Source organism: Rhagoletis pomonella, unplaced genomic scaffold (genome assembly GCF_013731165.1).
Source record: "Rhagoletis pomonella isolate Grant_MI unplaced genomic scaffold, Rhpom_1.0 Rhpom_scaffold_00009, whole genome shotgun sequence".
Classification (NCBI taxonomy): domain Eukaryota; kingdom Metazoa; phylum Arthropoda; class Insecta; order Diptera; family Tephritidae; genus Rhagoletis; species Rhagoletis pomonella.
In genome coordinates this window covers 12,755,495-12,771,112 of record NW_023458563.1, presented here as the reverse complement: position 1 = coordinate 12,771,112, position 15,618 = coordinate 12,755,495, and the positions used below count along the sequence as shown (strand labels likewise).

Genomic DNA, 15,618 nt, shown 5'->3' with positions numbered 1-15,618 from the left:
CCGCCCAATTCTGTGTTTTCTTGATAAATTTTTTGTAATGAACTTTTATCAAGATTTTTATTAAGTAAAAGCTTCCTTCGCATTCTGTGTCAATATTTATAAAACAAACAGCTCTTTGATTTCCACATTAGTGGAACTGATTTCCACATGAGTGGAACTGATTTCATTGTCACATATGGGAGGTTCTATGGGAAAGTGGACCTCAGTGCAAAAATTATTTTCTTTATAAAACTAACAAACGTGTGGATAAAATATTTGTAAAAATCTTGAGTCAACCAAAAAATAACAAATTAAGTCTTTAAATGCATTTTTATTACCTTTACGTTTTGAAATGAAGTTTCAAGTAAATTTTTTGATTGAGTTGAAAGTAGGTTGTGTTGAATGCTCTGTCAAATGATTGCGATTCATAATTCAAGTATTTAGTAAGAAAAATATATAGTAGAACTCATCTGCTTTTAATAAAATTGTGTTATATATTAAATTGTGTGACTGCTTTATCTATATTATGAGTTAATATTAAGCAGTATTTGTCTTGTCCCACCCGTGACAAAAAAAGCTAAAAGTTGTTATATTTAATTCTAGAAGTTGAGGTTGTGTTTAGTGTTTGTTACATAATGTTAGAAATTCATTGCAAATATTTACCACAATTGCATTGTCGTTTCCACGTAGTTAGATAAGAATAATTCAACAGAGAAGCATGTCCCACCCGTGACAGCTATGTGTGGGACAATTGTCAGAAGTAGGTTTACAGGGCTGATAAGCTATTTGTTTGTTGAGGTGGGCACAGGGGAGGAGGGGCGATGCGCGGGCTCGTCCATTATCTACCCTGTGGGGGAAATCTCTAGTTCTGAATTGGTGCGCTTCTAGTACATTTAGACCCAGTACTGGTTCGCCATCATTCCTTTTTGCATCATCTCATCATGCAAGAAACTGGCGAATTTAACATGGCGATGTCCTAGGAAGTGTCAATTGCCCCCCGCTGCATCCCTTTTTCGATAGTTCCGAACTAGTCCTAAATTCTATAGTTCCGAACCAGTTCTAAAATCGACAGACGAAAGAAAAAAGTATCATGATTTTTAATCTTTTTGGTTCTTCCGTGTGTACGATTTTAAGTTATTTTGGAAGAAATGTGTTTTCAATTTGAAATTAAATTTGTTTGAATGATTGTAAGAAATGGACGTTTACATACCTTTAGCTGTAGCTGAGTTTGCAGAGGTGCTCGCGTTTATTTCTTAGATTCCAGACTGTCCCAAGATGTTGAAATGTTAACATAAATTTTAGTTTTGTATTACCAAGCTATGAAAAAGCATCTGCGAAGCACAGAATAGAAGCGTATTTGAACGAAAAAGCCGCCGAACACATATCTATGTAAAGTAAACAAGCCCCCCGCTGCATCCCTTTTTCGATAGTTCGGAACTGGTTCTAAATTCGACAAATAAGATCTAGTTCGTTCTGCATCCCTTTTTCTATAGTTCCGAACTATTTCTAAATTCGTCACTTTAGATATAGATTTCTAGTGAAAAAAACTGAAAAAAATTATTTTTTTAAAGTACCACTTTTCGCCGATTTTGGACTGGTGGGGATCTAGTTCCTATCAGACTAGTTCGTTTTTGGCGATAAAGACCTGGTACGGAACTAGAAATTTGATTCACTAGTCCGCGGTTTCCCTACAGGGTATATACCCTTGTGGTCAGCTGATTAAGTTAAGTTACATTTTGACCAGTTTTGGTTTTTTATTTTGTTAATGTTTATAGTTTTTTTTTTTTTATAAAAGTCCGGCCAGAACCACATAAATTTACATTTCAAACTTCTTACAAAAATTATAAAAATTCAACAATCTTTAACAATTACACCCAAAAATTTTAAACTTTTTGTTCAAGATTTTTAGGTATGGAGTTTTGTAGTCCATTAAATTCAGTAGGTAGAAGTGAAAATTTCAAGACGCTAGGAAATCGCGTTCATTTTTAATAATTTTTTTGGCTGACGGTGATATGCATTTTCTTCTATATAAAAGGCACCATCATAAGATAAAACGTGAGTGGGCTTAACCCCTACTTGGCTTCTTACATTTTTTAATAACTAATCTTTATATATGGACCACACTAAAAGCTCCTTTTCATATAAAAATTCGTACGTGTCCTACCCGTGACAAACTTTGTCCCACCCGTGACAGAGGAATTTCGGATTTTTTTGTATAATAAAGCCATAACTTTTTGTAGTTTTTGCTTTGTTTGCGTTCCTGGTTCTTTGTTTTATTATAAGACATCAAGTTCACACAGAATAGTGGAATTTTTTTCGTATTTTGTAATAACTCATATAATAATCAAATAGGTGTAGCTTTATCAAAATGTAGAATTGTTGAGTATTTTATACTTGCATTTAAACAAGAAAGAAAATTTTTTCTGTTCAAATGTCCAACCCATGACGGTGGAATCGCCCATATGAAAAATATGAATTTAAAAGCAAAAAAGCTTTTGACTGCCGTAGCCGAGTAGGTAGAGATGTCGATTATAATTCCGTGTGTCGCATGCCGGCACATAGAGTATTTAATTGTTTGAAATAAATTTATTGATATACAAAATTTATAAATTTCACATGAAATTTCAATTTGTCAATAGCATTCTCAATCTTGATAATTTATCAAGAAAAGAGCTTTTGATTTCTGTGCTAGAATACCAATCCTTGATAAATAATAAAAAATTGACAAATTATAAAGATTTTCAATTTATCAAGTGCACAGAATCGGGTTGGAAATGTGAATAAGTAATTCAAAACAAGTATTACAGTGTTTTCATTTCTCCCAAAAAGTATCGCCTTTTCATTGTCCCTTTCTCTTTTCGCGTTCGATTTTAAAATAAAGGCAAACGGTGAGAAAATTTGTTATTCCTTTCTTTAAATTCACACTCTTGTAAGGCCAAAAAGGCACATTCTCTGCCCTGTCGCCAGTAAAATCGCCTCGTGTAAATGCAGCTTATCCTTTATATACGCAATAGAAAATTTTAAATGCTTGGCAGCACCTTCAGCCCTTCAACTAACCCAATATTAACAATACATTTTCATGACTTTTAAATTCATTTTGAGGAGAAAATTTGCTGTTTAACTTTTATGTAAGCAATATTTTGGCAGCTTAGGTTAATAATTTTATTACAGTAAAATTGTGGTAGATATTTCATAATATAGGGTAGTTGTGGTAGAAGTGAAAAATTACCCAAAATGTGGTAGATCTACCACAATTGTGGTAAAGTGGCAACACTGTTTGGAATTTAAAATAGTAAAATGCGACTAATTAAACTTGTGAGAAGTAAAGTAATTATTCGTTTAGTCAGTGAACTGTGTCAGTATAAGACTTCGGGATTAGTTTTCTTACGTTTTAAATTTTATACTTTTTAATGTAAACAAAATTTCTATCAGCTGTTCGTCCAACTTGCAAGTTTCTGCAAATTTTCTATTCGCGTACTATTTTGGATTTTGAAAATTTGTCCAAAAGGATCTTTTGAATTTTCTTGAATATATATCTTACGTACATTAGAATAATAATAAATAAACACAAGATGTGGCAAATGAAAGCTGATCAAATTCTCCATAAACCTTACATAATCACTTCCCCAAAGCCCTGATAGTTTCTGAGAAATTAATTAATTATTCCTGACACCTCTTGCTTTCGATGCAAACACTCTAACTACTCACGTGTACGTGGCGTATGATTAACACTCTTTTCTGCTCATATTTCATGCAACAAATCTGCGCGTTTTCGTTTGACCAATCATTACTTTCTTATTTATCCATCGATTTTCTTCATTGGTAGCTTTAATTTTTTTCTAAAGGAACAGGCTTTAACACAAGTGCAAAACATTTACACAGAAACTGTTATTTTTTCATCAAAAAACAAAAAATCTGGAATTATTAATTAATTTCTCAGAAAATATCAGGACTATTAAAAAGTGATGTTTATACGGTTTATGGAGAATTTTATTTGCTTTCATTTGTTTCATGAATTACGATTATTCAATGGTTCGTAAGATATACGTGATTAAGTGGAACCACTCTTTTTTTTAAGCTGAATAACGATAAATTTGCAATTGCGTGCGCTTGTTTTTGTTGTAAAAGCATAGAAGTTCCCAAATTCCGTATACGGTATACCCAACGGTCGTGGGAATGCTTGTCCCATAAAGCATGAATTTGTATTGCTGTTCTATTGGGGTTGTATGCTAGCCAAATGAGTTTGGCTTTACAGCACAGCTGGGCAGCGTCTGTCCGCCGGCGGGCGACTGCGCGTCGTATTCGCGTATACATACACGCTATGCTTGAGAAGGCAGCGAAAGATTCATTCAACTGCACGACTTGTTCGCACGCACACAGTGACATCAATTGCACGCACACTATAAAAATGCTCTGCCGAGGCTGCCCGCCTCTGCTTTACAGCAACCTGGTGCCAAAATTGCTCCTTACATATATATGTAGTTCAGATTGAGAATGAGATCCGGCCCTCGATTGACGTCAATATAGAACCCTCGCTGGCTAACTGATCAACAGTCTCATTCTCGGAAACGTTGCGATGACCTAGCTCGAGACTAAATCTAAAACTTCATACTAACTTTATTCAAAGGAGTTTAGACTTTCTATATACAACCTAGATATATGGCAGCGTTAATCCGGAATAACTAGAGCCAATTCTCAAGTGAATTAAGGTCATTTTAGATGATTACATATTATTATAGAATGTCTTGTCCGAAAATTGAGAGGTTCGCACAACACAGTTTGACCCTGGTTCGATTCGCTTTTTCACTTTTCTGTTTATTTTCTGTTTAATAGTTTTATTTTTTAGTTTAACCCACGACCATTGGGAAAACCTATTTTTTATGGAATCAATGGCGCCTTTAGTCCGGATTAATGTTGTCGTCTGTCTACGCTTGGATTATGACTGTAATGAGCAGGGAAAGCTTTGATATATAGCACCTACTATCAAACACCCAAACTCGCCTTAATGAACGCCAAATCTGTTCGGATTTCTACAAGCTCTAGCAGTATGTATGTATACTTGCATTGTATCAAGGCGAATTCATACAAGATCGTACAGGAGTATAAAAGCATATGTTCGAATTCGCCTTGTTTCACGCATTTCCAGCGTCTCTTTTTCCCGAAAATGTATGAAAGGTTGCCAAATATGCAAAAATAAGTACGTAAGTCGAATATATGCCAAAACCAACAAAATTACCAGATATATGCAAAGTAGGCTTTTTCAAACATTTGCATAGATTTGCAACCCTTGGCAATAAGTTTTCCTTACGGAGTAGGTTTTGTATGGCACTTTTTTTGTACTGGTTCGGTGAATGGGAATGGACTCATATTTTGTAGTATGTAGCTGTATGTTGTTGGTCTATTTCCTCTTTCTTGTGTCGAGTAACCTTTGGCAAACAAAATTTTTCCTGCTACCCTATTGTTTTATTTACCTATATCCACAGTCGTTTTCATTGTTCGTTTCTTTTAACGATACTACTTACTATCACTCATTGCTTCCGAAACACAAATCATGGTTAACAATAACCGACCTTACTCAGCACTTTTACAGTCACTTTTTCGCACACATAAAACTTTAAAGTACCTTCTTAATTTTTGCTAGTTTTAATTGCTTTACGAATTCAATAATTTAGTTTCTTTCTAAATTGTATTTATTGAATGCTTATTCATTTTTGAATTTTAAGCCGGCGGAACCAATTCGAGAGACTGAAGTGTAATTCACAATTGCATTATAGAAAATGGGAACTTTACGTTTACCTGTAAATTATAAAATAAAAATAAAGACGCATTTGAAAAAGCAATAGACAACAGAAATGATAACTCAATAAACATGTATATATAGTATACAAAACTGTATTTACATATAATTATATGCATTCATTAGCAATAAGAATGGTTTATAGAGAATGACATAGTTGTTTAATGATGCTAATCTATAGTTGAATGGCTAAAAATGTTATTAGAAAGAAAGTAAAGCCACAACCATGCACACGCCCTACGATAAAGTGTGAAAGAGATATGCAATCGAATTTGAAAAATAATGAGCAATAATAAGTACATAGATGACGACGAAAAGCAAGAAAAGAAACAACAACTCTAACATATAAAAATTAGCTTACTTTGAACACATTCATTGAGTTAATAACACTTGGGGTGTACTATTGTTAGACTAAATTAAAAATTGAAAAACCGAACCAACCAAAAAATGGATGTCACCCTGGCATATATACAATAGCGCGAGATAGATAATATACAACAAGATGAGTAGTGCGTGGGGCAGGCGATAAAAAATTCAAAACTACAACATAAAAGCGAAAATTTCTACTGCTTAAGCGTTCGAAATAGCCGGTTTTTCGATTTTCAGTGCAACGTAAGCAGCGTGAAGTGTGCGTCTCTAGACAGTGGGCGCCACATAGTAGCATGTAGCAAAAGCACATGCGCGTAGCCGTTGATAGGAAATAACCAGTGCATACTCAAACTCATCAGTTCGTATCATTTATAAATTTGCCATACCGCGCTTTCTCAGCTCAAGAGACAATTGTCGGACATTTTGCATTTTCGAAATTAAATTTATATAAGAGACTATTACACAATGTTAATTTTTTGTTATGAAATTTATTTTTCATTATAAAGTTGGAACCTTGGCATTATGTGTACAAACCAAAAAACGCTTCGGTGTTTATAGCAAACATACTTATCGATCACTTGTTGACACATGTGGGATGGTATCTCGGCCACCGCCCCAGAAACATAGTGATAACGTAATGGAAGAACCTTCTCAAAAAGAGGCAGTAACGCTTAGCTAGGTCTCTCTACCATTAATAAATATGTCCAGTAAGAGGAACGCCTCGAGAGCATTGCTGCCACTGGCAAACACCAGGATCACTATAACCAGACTTAACCCATTTAAGAAATGGACATTCACCCACATCGGCCATGGAAAATCATGACGGAACTCGCATAATTTCCTACTATTATTACTTCCAATATCAAATTCTTGGATCGAATTCCGGTTGTTGCATAATGGACATCAGATTCAGCCAGGAAGAGGATCATCAACTTTTACAGGGATAGGTCAAGGGGTAGTTAGGTGCATACATATTTCTTTCAGATTCCACTTGTCTGATTACTAAGTGTCTTTTGATGGCTATCTGGAAAACCGCATAATAGTGTGATACGATTTCTGGTGTTTACTCGTGTTTTTTCGAAAAACGGTTTTCAAGTTGTTCGAAAAATAGCAATTTGAATAAAACCGGTTAAACCGGTTTTGTATTAGATATTTCCTCTACAGTAACACTTACTGTTAGTCAGAAATCATGACTAAAATTACAATATGACTGCTAATAAAATGATAGTCTAAAAACAAAAAACTTACTTTTATTACGATGTGAACTAAAGAGTAAAAAATAATTTAAAGAAACACAAATTTCGTTTAAGAGGAATAGGAGGTTCCCTAACTTGATTTAATTAAACTTTTAAAACCACCCTAAAATAGGATTAAAGTAATTGACAATAAAATTAATTTTACCGGAACACAAAACGTGGGGTGCTTGATATCAGTTGCTTTGAACTTTTCATTTTCAGTTTATTAATATTGAATATTGTCAAAAGCAGGACTATAAAATCTAAGCTAATGCTTCCCCACGCTTTTTTCCGGTAAAATTAATTTTATTGTTAATTTTTTAATCCTGTTGTTGTTGTAACAGCATACAAATTCCCCAAAGAGATTTTGGGGAGTGTTGCTGGAGTGGTGGCAGTCCTTGGCCAGATATATATCTATCTGGGTCGTTCCGGTTACGTAGACCCGACTGTCCTGGGAACGTTACTTTAATCCTATTTTACGCTGGTTTTAAGAGTTTAGTTAAATCAAGTTAGGGAACTTCTTATTCCTCTTAAACGAAGTCTGTATTTCTATAAATTACTTTTTACTTTTTAGTTCACATCGTAATAAAAGCGAGTTTTTAGTTTTTTTAAACTATAATTTTATTTTCATCTTCTTAGTCTTGTTGATTTTATTTTAAACTATTATAATATAGGAGATCCGGCAAAGGCACGACCTTCATCCATCTGTTTAATAGATGAAATCTACTTTGTATACAATTTAACGTGTTAGGAAATATTTCGCGAGTGGGTTGGCTGAAAAAAAATCTTGGCCAGGAAATTTTTAATTATATTCAAAAATTATTATTATTATTTTAATTTTGCACTCATTTGTTTAATGAAAAAATTACATATATCGCTAGCTTAGAAAGAAAAGTTGCTAAGTCCCATTTTAAAAATTTTACAGGAGAGGAAAAAATCTTCCTAGAGCCATTTTCTTTAACTATTTCGCAAGACTTTGAATCAAACATTTTGCGCGTTTAAAGCAAAGCAAAACTCCATAAGAATCAGAAGGATTCGATATTTATTAAAAGATGTCGTATTATTTTGGCCTTATCGGATTTGTGGTGCTTCTTTTGGAATTAGCAAATTTTCCCTTTATTGCTTATGAAGAGAAAAAAATAAAACAAGTACCTTTATAATTTTCGAAACGATGCGTATTCAATTTCTCTAGCCTCCTATATCAAAATATGAGTTTTCATAAAAAGTGGACTTAGCAACTTTTCACTCTAAGCTAGCGATATACCAATCGAAAGCCTATAGAATGTGTTATACAGATGAGTGACAAATTACTAATATTACCTACCTGTTCATACCTACCAACCCGATAGGTAGGCCAGGAAAAAAATAGACAACCCATTGTTTTCACATTCTATAGGTTTAATACTTTCGGTTGGTATATAATTTGTTCATTAAGCAAATGAGTACAAAATTAAAAAAATAATAATAATTTTTGAATATTTAATTTAAAATATCCTGGCCAGGAATTTTTCAGCCAACGCCCTCGCAACATATTTATTGACACGTTAAATTTCATAGAAAAAAGATTTCATCCATTAAACAGATTAGCGAAGGTCGTCCCTTTGTTGGATCTTAGACTATAACGAATAGACTAACCCGCGAAATCAATCTTTGGAATTTTCATTCGTACTGTCATCAGGTAACTTTAAGTACTGTCATCCGGTAACTTTAAAATGGAAATTTAAAGCAATTCCCATTCATACTGTCATTACGTATGTAACTTGATAATGGAAACTGCTGGATCTTTTAAGCGAACCATTGTTACATAGTTACATCCCAAGCTGATAAAAGTGAGGTAAAAATAGGTATAGCTTTAATTAAGAACTCAATAAGGCAACGAAATCCGAAGTATTTAGATTATAGTAATGGATTTCACAGATCTTAACAAGATTAGATCGTTAAAAAAACAGTACTTTGTCGGGGAAAAACTCGAGTATCTAGAACCGAGAATACACTATCCGCTGCACCAGACCCGCTATAAAATTATAGTCCATTATAGATAGGCATTGATCTTTTCTTTACGGCCTAAACCCGTCGGATCTGCCCTTTTCCTGAGATAACATGTGCAGTTAAGCAAGATGCTACAGCGCCTTTACGGTGCTTTTACAATCGCACTGAAGGAAACTAAAAAAAAATGGCAACCTTGCTTCTCAGGAGCAGAACCCTACAGTTTTCATCCATCAGTGGTGCCCTTTGTAGTCCTCGCATACATTCAAATTTATTTCCGTCATCGCTTGCCAAATACACAAGCAACCATCAAAGTGAATGGGAACTAAAAATGGTACTACAGATGGCGCAACGCCAAAATAGGTTTGTTTCCAAACGAAGTTTGACAAGGGATGGTGGAAATTCGTTCCAAAATGCATGATAAACCAAGATTAAAAACCTCTCGTCGAAATGCCTTTCTAGGGGACGTACGAAGATTGAGAATCGCATTTCTGGCCATCTTGTCGATGTTTTGACTGCTAAACTTGTAAAACTAGGTTCGGCAAAATGCGTTATGTGTGTTTTACCGATAAAAAACGTGCATACTAGTATTTAGACCATCCTGAGTACCTCGGACGATCTTGTGAACGCTACATAAAGGAAAGAAACGATCTTCATTTAAATGTCAATTGGTGCTAATTGTTGTAAGCTAAGCTAAGCTAAAATAGGATAACATAAGATAAAATAAAAGAGAAGATAAGAAAAAAAAACTAAGGTATGATGTGATATGATATGATATGGTTTGATATAATACATGATATGATATAATGAGATAAGATAAGATAATACCAGGTTTACATATAAGTAGATTATCCTCATTTTCGAGTTTAACTCGTTAATCTGTAATTAGCCCCTCACTATTGTTATTTCTCGTGCGCCGCAAAATGTGCCACAAAAATTCGATTATAAGTAGGGCCCTTCGATTTCTGCTCGCACATTCTCGAGATTTCCGATACCCGAGAAATCGAACAATCGACAAAAAATCAAAAAATCAGGCTCAACTAGTCTCTTCCAAATTTTATAAGCTTTCATTTAAAAAAAAAAGTTATCAAAATTGGTGGAGAAATGATGGCGCCAGTGAATATGAACATTAAGTCCCATTTATTAATCACTGTGCATGCGTACACGGAGACCAAATATTTTACAATTTGAATTGCATAAATGTAGAGTTAAGTCTCGTAAAAAAACTTTCAAATTTGATTTTCGAAAATTTTAAATTTTGCACATTCATGCTTATGGCATACGGGCGACGATTTTTAAATTACTTAGATAATATAGCAGAAAAAAGTGAGCATAGTGGCTCAGAGAAGAAACTTAACTTTTCCTTGAGTTGTGAGCAAGCACAACAAATTTGACGAGTAATAATATGAGATATGCCTGTGTAAACGGGGTAATTAACAGACGAGCTTTGATTGAGATAATGTTTATATGTAAACGTACTTTAAGATAAGATATGATGTGCAGTGTTGCCAGAAAAAAATTTCATTTGGTTCGAAATCGGTAGAAAAAAGAGCTAAATAATACTAATAGTAGCTAAAATGAAGAGCTAATTTTTTTTTGAAGTTGAGCATTTATTGACGTAAGGTTGCTTTTACATTTTCCGCAATTTTAATAAAAATAAAGAATCTTATAACTTTAAGTGCTGAAAAAACTTTTACAACGAAAATAAGCTCATATATTTCGAATTGATTGCTACGGCACTTATAACATTTATTTGTATGCATATAATTATACATATAAACTAGACGATGAACTAAAAATACTTTACAAACTCTTAAAATCTGCAATTTCAGATATTTTAATTGACCATAAAAAAAATCTGAAAACTTTTATTTCCTTCTCTCTGTAAGGTAAAAACAAAAATCGCGCGTACAGAAAAAGGATTTTCTTCTAATTAATTTCGGGATTCTTTAAAATAGATCTGGTGGAGTCTGTATTTTCCAGTGAATACAAATGTATGTTTTTCCATTGTATTTCGAAATTTTGCAATTTTGGCAACGCTTAAAACTATGTTCCCATTGGCGTAATTTAGAGGTCAATCTTAATTTACGCATAAATTAAGTACAAAGTAAGTATTTTCGCCTTGTAAAGTCTCTCAGTAAATTTAGTTGAAAGTACGTAGTTTATGTTAAACCAAGAACCAAATCACGAACAAATCAGTGTCGGCTCTAATTTTATCGATAATAATCGAAAAAAGTATTGTCCCACAACTGATATGTCATTGTGTTTGGACGTTTTTGTTTTTAATAATCGCGCGTGGTAGTTTGTAAAATATTTCCAAAAGCTTTCTCTTTTGATCACTCATCTAAAATCTAAAAAATTACCACAAACAACTCAGAATATAAAAATATACGCAATTACTCACATTCGCGATCTCTTTTGGTTAAATAAACAATAACACAGGGTTGCTACAAAGCTGTCAAGACAAATAAAGAATCGCGTGTATGAACGCACTTAATTTAGTGAGGTATTTTAAACGAAACTAAGTATTTTATGTTGGTAATGTGAACATAGTTTAAGTCTTGGCTTTCCTTTTCTACCGTGGCCGCCTGAGAGAGAATACACCGTCAGAGCTTATCGAAGTTCGAATTACTGCCCGGTATAGTTTGTGTGCTTCCGCACACGTGGTAGACTCTAATCGACTTAGGGCCGATTTCATAATAAAATTAAAGAAAATTTCAAAATTTATAGGATGCTTTATTTTGCTGATCGATTTCATACAGCCACTTTAAAGGTAAAGGTGCCCATAAAGGCTCTTTAGTTAAATACCCAAAATGGAAATTTAAATGACATAAAGGTTCCTTTTGTAAGAAAAAAAAAGTATGTAATTTTCTTAGTTATAATTACATATTTATGACAATCAGCTGATGTAATTTTGCCGAGATCAGTACTACACCTTTGTTATTTCCATTTAAATGAACCTTTTGTTATTACTCAATTGAAATTGTATTATGAAAACACTTCTTGTTTAAAGTAAATTTAAATGAAACTTTAACTAAAAGGAAACTTTTGCAAAAGGAACTTTAAGTGTTTCATTATGAAACTGGCCCTTACTTGCCCATTTTCCATTTGCTTTCGCGTCATTTGCATTAGGAATGGAACTATTATAAGTATTAATCGAAATAGAATAACATGAAGGTATCGAAAATAGCCTGAGAACACCAAAGCCAAATGAATTTTAGTCAACACTTGTACAATGAAATTAAAGATTTTTAATTTTAATATATTCTTAAATACAACTAAAACTTTCTGGAGCTGAAAAAGTGCTAGATAATTCTGAAAAGAGCTAGGAGCTAAATCCCAATTTTCGGAGCTAAATAGAAAACTGAAGGGTTAAATCAAGCTCCAAAAGCACGAAAATGACAACACTGACGATGCGATATTATATGAACTAATATTACATATGATATGACATGATATGATATAATATGATATGATATGATATATACTATGATAAGATAACATAAGCTAAGTTTATTTAAGCTGAGATAAGATAATATGTGGTATGATATAATAAGATATAAAAAGATACGATACGATACAACGCGACACGGTACGATATGATACGATAAGATACGATAAGATAAGAAACACTAAAAAAAGTTAATTAAACTGATGAAGTAAAGTAAAATAAGATAAGAAAACAGAACACCAAGCAACATAAAAAATATTTAATATTGTAATAAACAAGAAGAATTCGGATTAATTTCTGTTTATCCGATGAAAAATATTTACAGTATGTACGCGGTAACCGCAACCCCCAATACGTGCAATTTCTTGATTAATACAAGGCTCTAAAGCAAAACATTGTAACCTTTATATTTAAGTGCCCCTTAAAAAATATTTAACCTCAAAACCTACAACATTCTTTTGTTTATGCATATTACACACACAAAATTTTAATGTGTTGCCTTACTTTGACTTCCCAGTATTCTGGAGAAGCTAAAAAGTGCTATTTCAGTTAAATTGATGTGTGATAAAGTTTAAAATAAACAAGTTAACTGTTATCAGAATTAGTCAAAATGAAAGCAAAAGTAAAGATGAAAAAATATAGAAGCCGGACTTGAGAAACGGCAAACTTTAAAACAGTGCTATTACCCAAAAAGGATTTACACAAATGTTTTTGTTTTAAGTCCTCAAGTTACATAAGTGGTATTCACCAAATTGCGCAAGTGGCCTGGCACTCTGACAAAAGAGCAGATAAGCTCAAGCAACGAATGTTGACAAGTCCTTCTCCGCTTGGTCCTACCATCGCAGTGGGGCTGGAGCATTTTTGCCCATTCATACGACATGACCGTTGTATTTATATTCGCTGCACTATGTTCATGACATTGTAAAGCTCATACAGCTCACGTTCCATTGTCTGTGGTACTTTCCGTCGCCAATGCGTAAGGCCCATACATATTTCGCAGAATCTTTCTCTCGAAAACTCTAAGAGCCGCCTCATCAGATGTTTTCATTGTCCATGCGTCCGCTTCATAAACCAGCACAGACATGATGAGTGACTTATAGAGTAAGATTTTTGTACGGCTAGAGGACTTTACTTCCGATGTAGCACTTGGTGGCAAGAGTGATTCTGCGTTGAATTTCGTTGCTGACATCATTATCGATGTTAATGATGGTTCCCAAGTAAAGGAAATTCTCCACTTTCTCGAAATTAGAACTGTAAACAAGGACGTGGGTGCCAAGGCGAATACGCTAATTGTTTGTTTGCTGACAGGAGGTACTTCCGTCTATTTTGATTGCACCTTTAGACGTTGAGCTTTCCTTGCATTGTTGGGCGTATATTTTTTGCTGCACCGAGGCGGCTGCGTATCTTGGCTGCATCAAGATAGTGGTGTGAGTCGATGTTTGGCCCTCGGAGTGTACGTATGTACATCTAAACACTGGAAGCGATCCTTCCGTGTCTATCACAACATGCTCGATTTGGTTTCCCGTTTTTTGATCTGGAGACAGCCATGTAGCCTGATGGAAGTCGAAGTCGATCACCCTCAGCCCGTTATCACACGTTTCGTCGTGGATGCTGTTTTTTCGACAGTGGCGCCAAAGATTGCCCACCGTGGCATTGAAATCGCCAAACACGATAGGGGTATTCTCTGAGTCTTGCAAAGCCCTTGCACGGTGCACGGATTGGACGGTTTGCAAAGCTGTCCCATACGAAAACCGGTTTTAACCGTGCAATCCGTGCAATCTGTGCACCATGCAGGGCTTTGCAAGACTCAGAGAATAACCCTGATGTTTATACGTGTTTGGGGCAGCGCTAGTATGTACCCTCTAAGCGCTCATATAAGTGAACCTTGGATGCTTCGTCCTTCTCTTCCATTGGGGCATTGGAACATATGAGCGAGATGCTGAGGAATCTCGCTTTGATGCGGATTGTGGCTAGTCGTTCGTCGAATGGAGTGAACGCCGGTACTCGGCGACTGAGTCTCTCTCCCACCACAAGTCCAACACCGAATTCGCGATCCTTTACGTGGCAACTGTAGTAGACGTCCCAAGGCTCCTCGCTTATTTTTCCTTGCCCCGTCAATCGCATTTCTTGGATGGCGGTGATGTCAGCCTTTATTTTCCCTAGGACATCAACCAGCCCGGCAGACGCACCTTCCCGATTAAGGGTTCGAATATACCAGGTAAACACCCTCAAATCATAGTCCTTCCTACGTTTGCCGTCATCGTCATTAAAAGACGAGGGTATAATCCGAGGCATATATTTTTTTTCATTGGCAGGGTTTTAACGTGGCGGGACCCAAACCCAGCGCCCGCGGAGTTTTACACCGTCCCACTGTAGCCCGCTCCCAAACGGGTGTTTGGTCGTTACCCAGAGGATTCGTGGATATAAATATCCGGACGTAGTAAGCTGCGATTTGAACCGTAAGCACACGAATCACTTCTGGCCACTCCCAGGTGAATGGCAGTCAAAAGCTTTGCAGTACCGGGAAATGTACAGAATATAGTGGTCAAAGGCGAATATCTCAACGAAACCCTGATGTAGTTGTTAAATCCATAGCTCTATATACTTGTATAGTAAACCAAATAGCCGGACAAGACGTTATTCAAAATAAAAAATGTACTCTGTATTATTCCTCCGCAAGTTTGTAAGATAAAATAACCATTTATAATCGTTGCTTTGCATCGAAATATTTTCTCTTAAATGATAAATGTACATTAATCTGCATGAGTGATATGAATAATGATTCTAACCAACAGGTAGTT

At 34.9% G+C, this 15,618-nt stretch overlaps 1 protein-coding gene and 1 long non-coding RNA gene across 12 annotated transcripts in view; one reads left to right on the top strand and one right to left on the bottom strand.

The window, feature by feature from the left end:
- The window catches only part of LOC118745572 (putative nuclease HARBI1), a 754,224-nt gene that overhangs the window by 99,081 nt on the left and 639,525 nt on the right, over positions 1–15,618 (top strand). Inside the window, exon 3 of one of the 11 annotated variants that reach the window (XR_004993653.1) lies at positions 5,703–7,201. The exons of the other annotated variants lie outside the window; for them this stretch is intronic. The gene's annotated coding sequence lies outside the window, so the exon portion shown is untranslated. Of the gene's footprint in view, positions 1–5,702; positions 7,202–15,618 lie in introns of those variants that run through there. 11 annotated transcript variants of the gene reach the window in all.
- LOC118745575 overlaps positions 3,174–15,618 on the bottom strand; it is an 18,126-nt gene continuing 5,681 nt past the window's right edge. Inside the window, exon 3 of the long non-coding RNA XR_004993656.1 lies at positions 3,174–3,252. This is a non-coding gene — a long non-coding RNA (uncharacterized LOC118745575). The remainder of the gene's footprint in view (positions 3,253–15,618) is intronic.